Source organism: Canis lupus, chromosome 1 (genome assembly GCF_011100685.1).
Source record: "Canis lupus familiaris isolate Mischka breed German Shepherd chromosome 1, alternate assembly UU_Cfam_GSD_1.0, whole genome shotgun sequence".
Classification (NCBI taxonomy): Eukaryota; Metazoa; Chordata; class Mammalia; order Carnivora; family Canidae; genus Canis; species Canis lupus.
This window is the reverse complement of record NC_049222.1, coordinates 76,317,750-76,335,726: the sequence shown is the minus strand read 5'-3', so window position 1 is coordinate 76,335,726 and position 17,977 is coordinate 76,317,750. Positions and strand designations below refer to the sequence as shown.

General features: G+C 40.1%; 1 long non-coding RNA gene across 2 annotated transcripts; it reads left to right on the top strand.

Moving 5' to 3' along the window:
* Window positions 1-205: 205 nt before the first annotated feature.
* On the top strand, window positions 206-17,655 carry LOC119870822. 2 transcript variants are annotated; one of them, XR_005354063.1, is made up of 3 exons: window positions 206-646; window positions 14,867-15,005; window positions 16,352-17,655. It is a non-coding gene; the product is annotated as an uncharacterized LOC119870822 (long non-coding RNA). The 2 variants fall into 2 exon arrangements; XR_005354062.1 differs by having other exon boundaries at window positions 16,301-17,655.
* The last annotated feature ends 322 nt before the right edge of the window (window positions 17,656-17,977 follow it).

Genomic DNA, 17,977 nt, shown 5'->3' with positions numbered 1-17,977 from the left:
CCTTATGGCAGTTTGGATGAATAGTAAACAAACAAACAAACACACAACAACGACAAAAAAACTTCTGAGACTCTACTGTCATCTCTGGGTGGATCTAAGATTAGCATGATAGACTTAAGGGAAAGACAGCTCAGCTGTTGCAATTCCTTTTTTTTTTTTTTTTTTTAGTTTATTTATTTAGTAATCTCTACCCTCAACATGGGGTTCCAACTCACGACCCCAAGATCAAGAGTCGCTCGCTCTTCCAGCTGAACCGGCCGGGCGCCCAGCTGGTGCCATTCTGAACAGGCTCCTACGCCTGCTCCCTCATCTCCCAAGCCAGCAGCCAAAGATCTAAAAATCTGCCAAGTTTATGCCCCTAGCAGTTGTGAATTTCCCCTTCGTGTCCCATGTGGCTCATGTCTCTGTCACTGCTTTCTGAAGGAGGACTAAACTTAGTACTAGTTGTCACAAAGGCGTGAAGCTGAGGGTGATCTAATAGCCTCTCCTTGCCAACTTGCAAGCTGCCACGTGGGTCTGTCACAGCTTCGTGGGGAGACATGCGCAGAAGACACAGACTCCCAGGTCAGAGACGAAGGACTCCGGTCCCTTCCGTGAGAGCCAGAGGTAGAGGATCCAAGTCGCCGCGGCCCAGGACGTAAGCCAGGTGAGCCTGTGCCCCTACGCGCTCTAGTCCACTACCTTGGGTGAGCTGGGAGAGTCCAACTTGGATGAGAAAAAGTCTGAGTGTGAACATAGAAGTTGCTTTCAAATACGTGATGAGTAGTCATGTGGTTTCTGAGCACAGAATGAAGACCAATGCGTGGAAATGACAAGGAGGCAGATTCAGTACATCCTAAAGGAAAAGCCTTTAATAATTAGAGGTCCTTAACGATCGGCCAAATGGACTTGTGTGAATGTTCACGTAAAAGCCAAACAAAAAGTTGACATTACAGATGTTACAGAGGATTCATGCAGTGGCTGGGCCTGGTAACCTCCAATATACTCCTCACTTTAAAGTTCAATGGAGAGGGGGCACCTGGGTGGCTCAGTGGGTGAAGCCATTAGGCATCCTCCTTTGGCTAAGGTCAGGGTCTTGGGAGTCTTGCATCAACTTCCTACTCAGCGGGAGTCGGCTTTTCCCTCTCTGCACCTCCCCCCTGCTCATGCTCTCTCTCTCTAATAAATAAATAAAATCTTAAAAAAAAATCAATGGAGAAAACACAGCTAAAAATGTTCAGCACAAATACTGTTTTTCAACCTCCAAAGAAGCTGAGTTGTGCCCTAGTACTGGTGTAGTATCTATTCCTAGTATTGGGCAGTATCTGAATTTTTTTTAAGTGTAAAAAAATACATCTTTTAGGGAACTTAAGTGTCATTAGATCTTTATTGTAAATACAGGCTGGATTTGATAATTCAATGAAAACTTTACAGGATAGGTAGATTGGGCCTAGACCTATTTTTTGTAGGAGTTTAGACTCTGTAAAATAACTTACATAACGACCAGCTGTTTTTTTAAGAATGCTATGCCTTTAAATTCACTGCTGTTCCAGCTACCATAAGAGTGAGGAGAGAGGGGGAGGAGAAACAGAAAGGGAGAGAGAAGGGAGGAGGGGGGAGCATGCTTTGGGAGCTGCTGGCCAGCCACTGGGAGGTAAAACAAATATTTCAAAAGGGGTCGCTTCTGTTCAAAGTGGAAACTAGATCTATTGGGATCAGTACTAAGTACACATGAGAAGAGAAAGAGATTGTGTCCCAGTGAAAGGGAAGAGAACATAGACATCACTGACCTGTAAAAGGTGTTTTTGTCATTTGAAATTGGACTACTAAATCTATTTTACTACATTGTTCTTCAACACTGCATTCATTCCAAAGGGCTCCAAAGGATAAATCCAAACCTTCTGAATCGTAGTATCATCAGTATTTAAGACCTAAGACTTTGCAGAGACTAAGGCAATGCACAACTAAATGACTATCGTCAGGTACACCATTAACACAGCCAAAATGCACAGTCTGGGTTTACTGAGTTCCTAGTAGACAGATACTTGCTCGCTGAAGGTGCTGCATCCCACAATCATCTGCAACTCACTTCAGAAAAGTTAGAGAATTTTCCATCCAGTTAAAAGACTGGATAAGTAATACTTCTGAATCTCTGATTAATATAACAGCAATAAAACTGTAGGGACCTTTATTAAACAGCTTGAGGGAGCCAGGACAAAGAAAAAAGACTTTATATTAAATATTGAACACATTAGCCCCAAATTGCCTGATATTTGAAATAGGGGAAACTGCCCCCATGGTTTTACCCCCAAGATCAGAGGACTGTTTTATTCTCTCCTGAGTGAGCAGTTGGATGTGGAAATCAACTGTTGACCAAACAAAAGGGAAGAGGGTTTGTTTTGTTTTGTTTTGTTTGTTTTTAGATTTTTCTTTATTTATTCATGAGAGACAGAGAGAGAGAGGGAGGCAGAGACATAGGCAGAGGGAAAAGCAGGTTCCCTGTGAGGAGTCCAATGTGGGACTCCATCCTGGGACCCCGGGATCACAACCTGAACCAAAGGCAGATGCTCAACCACTGAGCCACCCAGGCATCCTGAAGAAGGGGGTATTATTGCAATGATTTTTCTTTTTTCTTTAGCAACACTATTGGAAAGTGGCAGGGGCTTGGTGTAATGTGTGCCATCTTGTTTGTTCTATTTTATTTTCCACTCTTCAATTGCTTATTTTCTGAGATTTCCTTCAGTTAACTTCTCTTCCTTGAGCTGCTTTCTTGTTTAAGGCTCAGGAGGCACTAGGCTGTTGACAAAATCGTTTGTAAACACATTCGATTTCTCTAAAGAAAAGTTTATATTCAGCACTTGTAGTCTTCAAGCAGAAGCCTGCTGATGAGCTGGGTGGGGTGGAGGTGGGGCTGTTGATTTGTAGCATTTATCAGTTGCCAGTATCCATGCTGTAAATATTCCCTTCTTGGCCAATTTCGAGCTATCAATGTGATTGCAATATCACCGATTTTGGGGTTGGGAAGAAAGGCACACAATCAACTCTCAGCAGCCAGTAAAAGTCACAACCAACACATCACTATGATCTTAAGTCACAGATTACTACTCAACATAGAGTATTCCCATTTCAGCCTTTATACTTTTTAAAGGGTACTTTTAAAACTTATGTGGTGTTCAAAAATTCCCTGATAGTGGGGACGCCTGGGTGGCTCAGCGATTTGGCACCTGCCTTAAGCCCAGGGCGTGATCCTGGAGTCCTGGGATCGAGTTCTGCATCGGGCTCCCTGCATGGAGCCTGCTTCTCTCTCTCTCTCTGCCTGTGTCTCTGCCTCTCTGTATCTCTCATTAATAAAAAATAAAATCTTTAAAAAAAATTCCCTGATAGTATTTTTTAAATCACAAAAATGAGCAATGGACATTTAGAATCTTCAAGACACTCAGTCACATTCATAAGTCAGAGAAAGAGAGAGAGAGATACCTAGTTTTTCCTGGAAGGATTTAAATAGTTGTTTTTTTACCTCAGGGACTGAGATCTAGGATCCTTTTCATTTTCTAACATACCATAGAACTGCCTTAAGGAGAGTATTAAAACAAGAGATACTTGCAAACACCTTCCCTTTTTTACTAATTAATTTTGTGATATATAATGGACAGTGCAGATGGAAAATGCATTATATATATACATTTTAGACATATTTATGTAGAGATAGAATTATATCCAAGATCAGTAAATAGAATATTCTCAGCACCCCTGAAGACCGTATTAACTGTGTGTTTTCCTATCATAATCTTCTTCCATCTGCTAGAGATAATAAAATGACTTTCAGAATAATCATATATTTGATTTTGAGTTTTATCACCTAAAATATGCAATGAAGTTAATTTTGCCTGCTTTCAAATTTCCTTTGCATAAACTCATACTATTTGTATTTTTTTCTGTCTTCCTTCTTTCACTTACTATTATGTTTGTAAGATCCATCCATCAGGGATGCCTGGGTGGTTCAGTGGTTAAGCGTCTGCCTTCGGCTCAGGTCATGACCCCAGGGGTCCCCCATTGGTTCCCCGGGTTACCTGCAGGAAGCCTGCTTCTCCCTTTGCCTATGTCTCTGCCTCTCTCTGTGTGTGTCTTTCATAAATAAATAGATAAAATCTTTAAAAAAAAAAAAAAAAAAAAGATGGGGCAGCCCGGGTAGCTCAGCGGTTTAGCGCCGCCTGCAGCCCAGGGCATGATCCTGGAGTCCCAGGATCGAGTCCCACCTGGGGCTCCCTGCATGGAGCCTGCTTCTCCCTCTGCCTGTGTCTCTGCCTTTCTTTCGCTCTGTATCTCTCATGATAAATAAAATGAAAAAAAAAAAAAAAAAGATGGACATTTCCCCCCCAGTTTTTTCCTATTACAAACAGTGCTATTGTCAATATCTTTATACATTATCCCAGGGTATATATAAATATGGGTGGAACTGTTGGGTTATGGGGTCTCTGAATCTTCAGCTTTGCCAACTAATGCCAAAAGATTTTCCAAAGGGGTCGTAACAATTTACACCCCTACCAGCTCTGTATGAGAACTTCAATTGACCCCAAATTTCACCAACTATTGTATTATCGACCTTTACACTTTTGCCATTTAGTGGAATGAGTGGCTTTTCTCTTTTTTTTTTAAGTTTGTTTATTTATTTATTTATTTATTTATTTATTTATTTATTTATTTATTCATAGAGACAGAGAGAGAGAGAGAGAGAGAGAAGAGGCAGAGACACAGGCAGACTCCATGCAGGGAGCCTGACATGGGACTCGATCCCAGGTCTCCAGGATCACACCCCGGCGCTAAACCGCTGCACCATCAGAGCTGTCCTGAATGGATTTTCTTATAGTTGGAATTTAAATTAATTTGGGCACATTTTCATATTATATTGGCCATTTGGATTTCTGTTTATGTATACAGCCTGATATTCTTGTGCCTATTTTTTCCTGTTTGGTTTTAACAATCTTCCAGGTACATAACTGTGATTTCCATTTTTATTTCCCTTATTATTTTTAAAGATTTTATTTATTTATTAATGAGAGATACAGAGAGAGAGAGGCAGAGACACAGGCAGAGGGAGAAGCAGGCTCCATGCAGGGAGCCCAACATGGGACTCGATCCCTGGTCTCCAGGATCACACCCCAGGCGGAAGGCAGGCGCCAAACCGCTGAGCCACCCAGGTGTCCTTCCCTTATTATTAATAAAGCTGATCACCTTTTTATATGTTTACTGGTCATTTGGATTTCTCTCCTCTTCTATAAAGTGCCTGTTCAAGTCTTTTGCCTATTTTGGAATTCTGGTCTTTCATCAGTTATATATATTGCAAATAGCTTTCCCCACTCTGTTGCTTGCTCTTTTGGTTTTCATAGTATCTGTTCCTGAAAAGAGGTATCTCTAATTTTATTTAGGATAGTTAATCTTTTCTTTAAAAGAAGTGTTAATGTTAGTGGCTAGTGGCTAGTGTTTTTGTACTTTTTCAGATTCTAGGGTCATGAAAATATTCTCCTATGTTATTATTTCCTAGAATTGCCATAACAAATGACCACAAGCTGGGTAGCTTTAAACAGAAATTCATTTTCTAACAGTTCTGGAGGCCAGAAGGCTGAAATTAAGGTTTTGGTAATGTTGATTCCTTCTGGAGGCTCTGAAAAGAGAATCTGTTCCATGCTTCTATCCTGGCAAGCACTCTACTTGCTGTAAGGAACTCTCGGGAGTCCTTTGGCTTATAGTTGCAGAAGTCCTGTCTCTGCCTCATGTTCACATGGCCTTCTCCCTTGTGTTTCTCCTGTGCATCTTTTCTTTCTCGTATAAAGACACTCATGCTTGGATTTAGCGTCCACCTTAATCTAGAATAATCTCATCTCGTGATTACATCTTACTTACTTAATTACATCTGCAAAGACTCTTTATACCAAATAGGTCACATTTGAGGTTCCAGATGAACATCTTATTTAAGCTACTACAATTATATCCTAAAAGTTTAGGGTTTCACTATTTACATATAGCTCTTCAATCCATCCATAATTAGTGTATTTCTATGTATATGGTATGAGTTAAGAAGGTTTTATTAAACTAATGAATATTTATTTATTTATTATTTTAGAGAGAGGGGAGGGGCAGAGGGAGAGAGAGAATCTCAAGCAGACTCCCCACCACTGAGCATGAAGCCCAACACAGGGCTCTCTCTCATGGCCCTGAGAGCATGACCTGAGCCAAAATCAAGAGGCAGAAACTTAACCAATTGACCCATCCAGGCACCCCCGAGGTAAACGTTTTTTGTCCAGTTGTTCCAAGACCACATATTGAAAAGACCATCCTTTCCTGTAAGAAATGATCTGCAGTACCATTCTCAGAAACCAAGTCCTGATACAGCTGTGCTCTAAATAACTCTCTATTCAATCTATTTTTCTGTTCCTGAGGCAATCCCACAGTTATAGATACCGTGATGTTATAAAAATTCTTGGTAGCTGGTGGAACAAATCCTCAAATAATTTTTCACCTTCAAGGATGTCTTGGCTTTCCTTGGCCCTTTCCTTCAGTAAGCCAAGTACCACAAAACAAAATAAATATTCTGTTGAGAATAATTGAGGTTATTTTAAGTCTATAAATCCATTTGAAGATAATTAAAATCTATTTTTTTTGAAGATTTTATTTATTCATGAGAGACACCGAGAGAGAAAGAGGCACAGACACAGGCAGAGGGAGAAGCAGGCTCCATGCAGGGAGCCTGACGTGGGACTCAATCCCGGGTCTCCAGGATCACACCCTGAGCTGAAGGCGACGCTAAACTGCTGAGCCACCCGGGCTGCCCAAAATCTTTAATGTATAGAACTTCAACTCCAAGAACATAGATACATGTATTTATTTAGATTTTTATTGCCTCCCAATAAACTTTCATACTTTTCTTTTTAGCAGTCTTGCACATCTCTTTTTGGATTCATGCTATACTTTTTTTTGTTATCTTAAATGATCTCTCTTAAACTTTTTATTTTAAATTATTTAATGGGATATGTAGAAATAAAATACAATTATTTTGTGTATGTGTGTTTGGCTAAAGATGACTTTTAGTTCTCTTTGCTTGCATAGATTATTTTTTAAGATTTATTTATTTATTCATGAGAGACACACAGAGAGAGGCAGAGACAAGGCAGAGGGAGATGCCATCTCCCTTTGGGGAGCCTGATGTGAGACTGAATCCCAGGACCCCTGGATCATGACCTGAGCCAAAGGCAGATGCTCAACCATTGAGCCACCCCGGCGTCCCTGCATAGGTTTTTTTTTTAAACATGGAGCATATACAAAAAGGAATTTTTAAATCTACTCGTTTTAAAATATCATTTATACACTATAAAGCACACTTAATTTTAAGTGCATGTTTCAGAGTCTTAATATATGTACATCTGTGTAACGACTACCACAACCAAGATATAGAACATTTCTATTACTGTGAAAAATTCCCTGAGCCCTTTCCCAATTAATCTTTACCCCTGACGATGGTCCCTAAAAAACTATTCATCTCTCGTCTGTCATTATATAGTCTTTTCTAGAGTTTCATATAAATTAAATCAGTATGTAATCTTTAATGCCCGGTTTTCTTTATTTAGGAAAATTTCTTTAGCAAATTGCATAAGACAATACATTAAAAACATCATTCACGGTCACCTTCCCACTGAGTCCAATGTGGTGTTCGATTGGAGGACCCTGGGATCATAACCTGAGCAGACACTTAACTGACAGAACCACCCAGGCACCCTCATGGTTTCAGATATTATCTACGAAAATTTTCATTTTACAAAGAAATCATTTTACAAAGGTGAATTTTACAGGTGAAATTGAAGTTTTGTGAACTTAAAATACTTGAGAAGTATTTTGAAAGTTGCCAATAGAAAGTTGCCAGTAAACTCTAATATGTATATCAGAAAAAGCAAAGGTAATGTGGTGATTATCAAATTGTAACATGTGTAAGCTTTTCCTGGGAGAGTTTGTTAGGATTTTAGATACCTAGGCCTGCTTCCAGAAATATTGATTCACCATAACTGGAGTAAAGACCAAAATTACATGTTTACCACTAGGTAAATAATGCAGATAATTTGCAGACCAGTTTGAGAAATAGTTATAGTGGAATGGAACTGCATTCAGAGTTCTAGTACCTGGCCCCATGATTTGGTCACTAGGTGACCTTGTGTAAATCATTATTTAATTAAAAGCTAATAATATCCTGCTTCCACACATGAAAGCAGGCTCCCTTTTATTCTTCTAGTGATCCATTTCGTAGAGAGTATAAACTTGTCCACAGGAAATATTGTTGCCTTCTGTGTTCTCAAAGGGAAGTCTAGATGAAGCTCCCTAGCCAAGGATAAAGAGAAGAGAGGTTCTTGCCATTCCAGGCAGATACTAGTCCCTGATGGTGGGAAGTACTGAAGAAGAGTTATTGTTCCATCACTTTGGGGTGGGAGGCATGCCTCTAAGGAAGTCAAGGAGGAACAGTTTATTTTCAGAGTTATGGCATATTTAATGCATACTAAGGTATGTGGCCTTCTTAATTCTAGCTGCCCAGAAGAGGACCACAGGGCCCTCTATTTTAGGCTAACTGGATGTACTACTAGCTCTTTGTGAGAGCTACTATATTTGTGGCTTGACTCTCCCTGTGTAGTTAAGTCACTCAACTTGTATGTTTCTATGATAGCATGTTTTTCTGAATTCAAACCACTGCAGTGTAACCAATTTGCATCACCTTATTACCAAAGCATATAGCTTTCGACCAATTTATAGGCTAATCTAGTGAGCAAAGAGTGAGAAAGTCTTTGTTACAAAGTGGCATTTGTGCAGAAAGAGGTGCCCCAAAGAAGAATATTCTAGGTATTTTCTACTAATAAAATTCCTGTAACTCTGGATTTCAGTTTCCTCATCTAGAAATTGAGTGGATACATTTGTTAAGACTAATTCAACCTTTAAAATTCTCTAGTTTTAGTGGTTGCTAGATTATGACTTGGCTGTTGAGGTGTTTGTTTTGTTTTTATATATGACACAGATTTTTAAAAAGATTTTACTTATTCATGAGAGACACAGAGAGAGAGGCAGAGACATAGGTAGAAGGAGAAGCGGGCTCCATGCAGGAAGTCCAACGTGGAACTCAATCCCAGAACTCTGGGATCATGCTCTGAGCCAAAGGCAGACACTCAACTGAGCCGCTTAACTGACTGAGCCACCCAGGCGTCCCTATGACACAGATTTTTAAATTAGCCTCAAAGTTGACTCATATCTCACTATAAACATCTAGAACATTGCATGACCTAAAGACTGATGGATTCATTCATCATTCATTAAGATATTTTTGTTAAGAATCCGCTACATGCCAGGGGCACCTGGGTGGCTCAGTCAGTTAAGTGACTGCCTTCGGCGCAGGTCATAATGCCAGGGTCCTGGGATGGAGCCCCATGTTGTCCGGCTCCCCGGTCAGTGAGGAGTCTGCTTCTCTCCCTCTCTTCCTTGCCCCACTGCTTGTGCTCTCTCTCACTTTATCAAATAAATAAAATCTTAACAAATAAAAAATTAAAGAGTTGAGGAAAGAGCACTGTAGGTAGAGAACATGTGTTTTAGTCTCATTTGGGCCGCCCTAGCAAAAATACCATAGACTGGGAGGCTTAAACAACAGATACTTGTTTCTCACAGTTCTGGAAACGAGAAGTCCTAGATCAAGGTGCAAGTAGTTTGGTGTCTGGTGAGACCCACCTTCTGGTTCATAGATGGCCCCCTTCTTCACTGTCCCCCAAGGCAGCAAACGCTCTTGCAATTCTTATAAGGACACCAATCCTATTCATGAGGCTCTACCCTCATGACATCTCCCAAAGGTTCCATCTCCAAATAACATCACGTTGGAAATTAGGTTTCAACATAAGAATTTGGGGCAGGGGGACATTGACATGCAGTCCACTGCAAAGTACAAAGCCCTGACTGAAGTAGGAAATAGTTGAGTGTATCCAGGGATCAAAGAAGGAAGCAGTATGGCTGGAACATTTATAGTCCAGGAGATTTGAGAAGCGGACAGAGAACGTCTCCTGCATATAGGGTCTTGTATGCCACAGAGGCCAGTTTGAATTTTATTTTCTGTGCATTGCAAAACTAATGAGGGGAATGACACGGTCTGATTTATAGTTTTGAAAAGTTGACATGGCTGTATGTGAATGAATAGTGTGGGAAGCAGGAAGACCAATTAGGAGGCTACAGCACTAGTCCAAAACAGAGATGATGATGACTGGGAACAGGGTGTTAGCAATGGGGCTGGAGAGATATGGGTGGATTTGAGATAGATTTGGAGGAAAACTTGACAGGGCTTGCTAAGAGATGATGTGAGGAGAGGCAAAGATCAATGACAACAGAAGCATGTGGATGGATATTTGCATCATTTACTGGGAGAGGAAAAGTTGGAAGGGTGATAAAATAATTTCTCTCTTAAAAATATCCAGGTGAGGGATCCCTGGGTGGCGCAGCAGTTTGGCGCCTGCCTTTGGCCCAGGGCGCGATCCTGGAGACCCGGGATGGAATCCCACGTCGGGCTCCCGGTGCATGGAGCCTGCTTCTCCCTCTGCCTGTGTCTCTGCCTCTGTGTGTGTGTGTGTGTGTGTGACTATCATAAATAAATAAAAATTTAAAAAAATATCCAGGTGAGGATAAATACAGGTGACCCTTGAACAACACAAGTTTGAACTGCATGGGTCCACACATATGTGGCTTTTTTTCAACATAGTACTATAAATGTATTTTTTCTACATGATTTTTTTAAAATTTTTTTATTTATTTATGATAGTCACACAGAGAGAGAGAGAGAGACGCAGAGACATAGGCAGAGGGAGAAGCAGGCTCCATGCACCGGGAGCCCGACGTGTGGGATTCGATCCTGGGTCTCCAGGATCGCGCCCTGGGCCAAAGGCAGGCGCCAAACCGCTGCGCCACCCAGGGATCCCTCTACATGATTTTAATAGCATTTTCACTAGATTATTGTAAGAATACACTAGATTAATACATTTAACAAACAAAATATGTGTTAATTGACCATATTAACGGTAAGGTTTCCAGTCAACGGTAGGTTAGTTATTAGTAGTTAAGTTTCTGGGGAGTCAAAATCATAACGCAAATTTTTGACTGTGCATGAAGTCAGTGCCCCAATCCGTGAGTTGTTTAAGGGTCAATTGTAATTGAATATGTCATCCGTAGCCAAGCTATTTTTGAGAAGTCAGGTATGGAAATATAAATTTGAGAAGCATGAATATATTGCTAGTATCTAAAGAACATTAATGGGTGAACTCATTAAGCAGACTGAGGAAGGTAAACCTTCAGAACTAAGTCATGGAGCACCATAGTATCAAGAAGTCAGCCAAGGAAGACCTCGCAGAGGAGGCCATAAGGCATAGCAAGCAAGGAAGGAAGAAAATGAAAATTTGAGGAGGTAGATGTTGTGCTGATGTATTTCCTAGGATTGCCATAACAAATTACCACAAACTTGGTGGCTTAAAATAACAAACTTATTCTCTCTAGTTCTGGAGGTTAGAAGTCTGAAATCAAAGCGTTGGCAGGGTCATGACTCCACTGAATGATCTTGGGAAGAATCCTTCTGGGCCTTTTCCAGCTTCTGTTTGCTCCTGGCAACCTTTGGTATCCCTTGGCTGACACCTGCATCACTCCAATATCTGCCTCTGTGGTATCCTGGCCGTTTTCTCCGTGTTTATGTGTCCCAACCCTCCCTCACCTCTGCTCTCTTACGAAGAGAAATTATTGGACTAGGACCCACTCTAATATAGTATGACCTCATCTTAACTTGATTTCATCTGCAAAGACCCTTAGCCCAAATAAGGTCACATTCATAGGTATTGAGGGTTAGGACTTGAACAGAACTTTTTTGGGGGGAGGGGAGAAGAGGGTGTGTAATTCAAGCCATTATGGCTGGATATTGTCAATTTGTGATCAGTACCTATTTCTCACTCTCTTCAAAAGGTAAAGGTAGAAATTGTCAGTCTCCTAAGGCCTGGGGTCATTCTGCTATATTCTGTCGATCAAAGAATACCCTGAACCACCCAGATTCGAGGGACAGGGACACAAACCCCTCACCTTTCCATGAGAAAAACATGAAACAATCTGTAGGCATCTCTAGTCTTCTATAGTCTGCCCTCTGACCATATATCATTTATATTCCTCCAACAAGCAAATATACTCATTCACTACCCTGATTCCCAAGGTTTAATGTTATTGCAGCCTCAGTCCAGGATGTCAGCATCTGAATCAGGCCCAGGTGTTAGTTCCTCTCAATTCCAATCAAGAGACAAGTCATCTGCCACCTGCCGATAAACGGGATAACCACAACAGACACTCCTACTGAGAAAGGAGAAAATTATGAGAAACTCAACGTGTTGTTACTGGTCTACTTAGCAAATCTGAACTCTAACAAGGCACACATTGCCAATCCCTTGATTAGGGCCTAATTCAGCTCTGTTCTTGGCTCCTCTCTGAGTCACCCTTTTTTCTTAAAAAAATAGCCCTTATTTACATCTGGGTAGCTTCCTCAGACTGCTTCCTGCCAGAAGTTTGATGATCCAAAGCTCTCTCTTTTGTATTGTTCTTATCCCTTCCAGTTCAAGCTGGTACAGTGCCTATAAATTTTTTGTGCATTTCTTGTAATCAGCTTCATTAGACAAAAAACATACCTGTATTTATTTCAGAGAAAAAATTCTCTACTCTGTGCTGCCCATAAGGCTGTAGCATAATGCCCTTAGGATTCTTTTTATAGCTCTGCCAGGGCTCCCTAAGTCTTTGAAATCTTAACCTAGGGTCTTAAACAAGTATACCTTTGAGATCTTTATCTTGAGATCTTTTATTGTTATTCCTCTGGATTTGATCTTTGCCCTGAAGCCATTTATTATTTTGAAAATCTCTGGCAGAGAAAGCCTGAGTTTATTTTTGTTTTTTTTTAATTTTATTTATTTATGATAGTCACACACAGAGAGAGAGAGAGAGAGAGGCAGAGACACAGGCAGAGGGAGAAGCAGGCTCCATGCAGGGAGACCGACGTGGGATTCGATCCCGGTTCTCCAGGATCGCGCCCTGGGCCAAAGGCAGACGCCAAACCGCTGCGCCACCCAGGGATCCCCGAGTTTTTTATTTTTGAATCCAACAATTCCTGGTTCCTTTATGTTTTCTTTAAATTGTGCTCAAGAGAGTGCCTGGGTGGCTCAGTTGGTTAAGCCTCTGCCTTTGGCTAGGTCATAATCCCGGAGTCTTAGGATGGAGCCCCACATCAGGAGCCTCCTTCTTCCACTGCCTCTGCTTGCAGCTCTGCCTGCTTGTGCTGTCAAATAAATAAGAAAACCTTAAAAAAAAAAATCTGCTGAAGAACGTGTTCCTTTAGTTCATTTCTTCCTGTATTGCAGCACAAGTCATTGCAACTCTCCATATTGTTGAAAAACCTTCCCAGCCAGACTTACCTTCGTGAGATTTTCCGTTTTCCCTCCTACTATAGGCAATGTTGCCAATCTGTCATTTCAAAACAAGAAGGCCCCCTTTTCTCCAGCTTCCAATAACCTTTGTCTCCCTGTCTTATAAGCTCCTACCAGAAGTCTCAAGTCCCTTCTGCACTCATTAATAAGCCCCTTAGGGTCTTTCCACCTTTTGCCTGCCACCTGGTGCCAACACCATTATCATATGTACTGAGTTTTAGTACAATATTACCGTTCTTCAAAGTAACAAATTTTGCTTTGGTTATTTATTGGCATATAACAAACTATTCTCAAACTTAGTACCTTAAATCAACAATTTGTTATTATCTCTCACTGTGCTGTGGGCTATCTGGACAGTTCTCACTTGACACCTCTCATGCAGTTGCAGGCAAATGCAGCTCAGGCTGGGGTCATAATGCAGACTTGACTGGGAGAGATGGCCAAAATGGCTAGCTCACGTGGCCTACCATTGCTGCTGGCTATTGGCTAGGCTGTGGTCATCAACCAGAGTATAGGTGGTCTTCCACGTGATTTGAATTTTTTATAGAAGAGGTCTCAAAATAGTTACACATTGTAGCTGGCTTTCCATACAGGGAACACTCCAAGAGCTAAGTAGATGTGGAAGTTCCCAGTGTCTTAGGCCCAGGTTTAAGAACAGGTATAGTGTCATTTTTGCCATACATATTCTATTGGCTAAAAACAGTCACAGAACCCATTCAGATTCAAGAGAAGGAACCATAAATGCCACTTCTTGAAAGAAGACAGGTCAAATAATTCACGGTCAAATTAGATGAAACAGCAGGTCAGAATATTTGTGTGTGATGAATTTCATACACACAGGTACATGCACACACACTCTTTCCCTGAATTTGTTTTTGCCTTTTAGCACAGTGGTTTTCAACCTGGCTGGCTGCCGTTTTTAAATCATCTGGAGAACTGATTCATCATAATACCACAATAACCGTTTGCGATCTTATAAGCACAAAAGGCTGATGATATTTAGAAATAAAAGACCTGACCAATTACTTTGCTAATAAGTCTAGATGTTAATAGTATGACTAGCATTTTCCATTATAGAGACCAAAAAGGGTACCTTAATGTATGTATTATTTCTTATTATACACAGGTGTTACTGACAGGGGAACTAGACATACATGTTATATCTGGTAAGATTAAAATTACTGGCTCAAAAGCGTAACTAAAACTCTAATTGTCAGCTGTTTTCCTCCGGCAATAGCTAGCTTCATGATAGGGCCCTGAAACAGTTATTTCAAAACGACAACCCAGTCTCTGCAATAAAACTTTGTACAATAAAGTGGTGGGTATAGATCCATTAAAGGGAAAAACAGAACTAACAGAATTTTTAGTTCCTTCTTTTCCAGGGATATGACAAACAACCTTGCTCAGACAAACTCTCCAGTTTAAAAAAGCTAAAATGTGGAATAATTTCTTAAAAGCATTGAAGGCCTGACAAAGGAGGAGGCCACCAAGTTAATTACTCAAAGAAAATGAGGAAAAGAGGTAAGCATAAATATAGAAACTTTGTCAGACTGGGATTTTAAAAGGTGTAAAATACTGTTCAGAAGAGAGTTATTTTAAATATAAGGACACTGGGACCTGTGTCGCTTAGCGGTTGAGTGTCTGCCTTTGGCTCAGGTTGTGATCCCAGATTCCCAGGATCGAGTCTCACATTGGGCTTCCTGCAAGGAGCCTGCTTCTCCCTCTGCCTATCTCTGCATCTCTCTCTCTCTCTCTCTGTCTCTCATGAATAAATAAATAAAATCTTTAATAAATAAATAAATGTATGTTTTAAAATAAATAAAATATAAGGACACTGAAAGATTGGTACCAAATATACCTGCAGATACACTAAGTGCAAGGAAACTAATTTAGCTATAATAATATTGGATGAGACACTTTTAAAATAAAATAGTGAGTCACTTTGTAAAAATAAAATCACCTGGAAAATAGGAAAAACTCAAATTTGTATGTACCTCAAGAGCAGAACTGGCAAAAATAAAGAAAAATAGACAAATCCACTATCACAGTCAAGATTTTAACATTTCTCTCAGTAATGGACAGAACAGAGGGCAGAATCATTAAGGATACATTAGATTTCAAGAACCTCAATCTAACTGGGCACATAGAGGATACGGCACCCAACAACTACAGAATACACGTTCTTTTTAAGCCCACACATAACACTTCTTAGGTAGTTCATATACTGGTGCCTAAGGCAAATCTTAACAAATATTAAAAGCATGTTTGGTTCGCTTATACCATTTATTATGTGCAGTTTTATGTGAATTATATCTCAATAAAGTTGTGTTTTAAAAAACTAATTTTATACAAGATGATACAATCAGTACTCTATATATATGAGGTATGGAGAAGAAAATTATTGCTTCCTTAACAAATTCACAATGAGGAGCATACGGTATTTTTTATAAAATAATTCAGATCTTATTTTGTAATATAAATATCAAAAAAGTTAATATTGAAAATGTCTCCAGAACAATAAGACATGGTTAATGGCAGTAAAACTTCTAAATTTTTTTTTCAATTTTTATTTATTTATGATAGTCACAGAGAGAGAGAGAGAGAGAGAGAGGCAGAGACATAGGCAGAGGGAGAGGGAGAAGCAGGCTCCATGCACCGGGAGCCCGATGTGGGACTCGATCCCGGGTCTCCAGGATAGCGCCCTGGGCCAAAAGTAGGCGCCAAACCGCTGCGCCACCCAGGGATCCCCCTTCTAAAATTTTTTAAATGGGAAGTAAAACAAGGGAAGCATCAAGCTGGTTAATTAAATTTTACAGGTTTTCTTGCAGCCTACAGTCATATGATTCTCAATGCTATCTTCTCTGCAGCAGTTCTATTATAATGAAGGGTTCTGGACTGAAAAGCAAAATAAAACTTCCACATCCAGGAGATGTCTCCTAATAATCAACATAATTCAATTGAACATGTCAATAAAATGGGTAAGTTAACACCTACTCCCATAGCAGCAAATTACTTAACAGGTAGTAGTGTTTTCCCTTTTTCTTAATCACACACAAAAAAAGTACATTAAATTTTTTGAGGAAAAAAATTTTTTTTGAAGAAAAAACAATTAACCCAATATTCCCTATAATCCCCCTATCCCCACATAAGCAGTTTTATTTCAGAATTACTACTTTTCAGTTTGTCCTTGTGCACATATATTTTCACACAGCTATAATCACTGTACAAGTTTTTATTTTGTTTTTATATTTAAACTTTGTTCAACATAGTCCATGTTTTTACAGTCATCCTAATTATACCTTTTTAAAGGCTGCATAATAACAATAACAATCCCCATTGATGTGTTATATGATTTAGTCATTCAAGTTGGACACTGGGTTGGGTTGAGGTTGGACATTTGGGTTCCTCCATGGCTTCCTACTACACATACTGTTACACCTGTATAGACTTTCTAAAACTTATTCACCTCTCAAATTATTTTCTAAGGGTAAATTATCCAATATTGGTAATTAGTGGGTATATTTTTGTGGCTCTTGAAAAATCACCATAGTGCTTTTCCTAAAGGCAAAAACCAAAGTACAAGATTGCTAGTAGTACATATATGGGCATCCACTTCATAACCACCCCACTAGCAGTGGGCATTCATGTTAGGTAACTTAGAATTCAATAAAAAATTTACCCCCGGAAAACTCCTCAATGACAGATTCTGGAGAATCTAGACTTTCACTTACCATCTTGCTTGTTGCTTCAGTAAGTTTTCATTCCCATAGTGTATAAAAGCTAAGTCAATGAAGTTTATTAATGTCTGTTTCATTAAATCATCTTGTGTTTCTTTTTTAAGTCCTTCAATTCTGCTCTTGTTATAGTGGAAAGGATTATTATAATTTTCACTAACAGAGAACAGCTACAAATTACAGAGGGTTGATAAGGCAACCAGATTGTGTAATGGCAAGAAAACACCTGGTTGGTGGGCTCACAAGACCATTCCTCACCCCACCCCCAATCTCTTTTGTGTTCGTGAACACTGGAAAGGCTTCCTCAGTCCCACATAAAAACAAGCCAATCCTCATTCAACCCTGTGGCCCCTTCATTTTACTCTGTTTACATTGGAGTCCCCTCCCCCCTTTTTAAATATTTTATTTATTTATTTATTCATGAGATACAAAGAGAGAGGCAGAGACACAGGCAGAGAGAGAGAAGCAGGCTCCATGCAGGGAGCCTGATGTGGGACTTGATCCTGGGTCTCCAGGATCACACCCTGGGCCAAAGGCAGGCGCTAAACCACCGAGCCACCCAGGCGTCCCATGGAGCCCCTTTAATTGCCAAAAGTGTTAAAGAGTTTAACTTTTTCCTCAATGCCTTGCTCTGTGCCACTGAGAAAGCTATTCTGAAGGTCATCAATGTGTCCTTTAGCTGTCCTATAGTTTTTCCTTGGGCTTATAACCTGAGACTTCTCTACCACAACATTCATGACCACGCCTCCTACCTTCCTG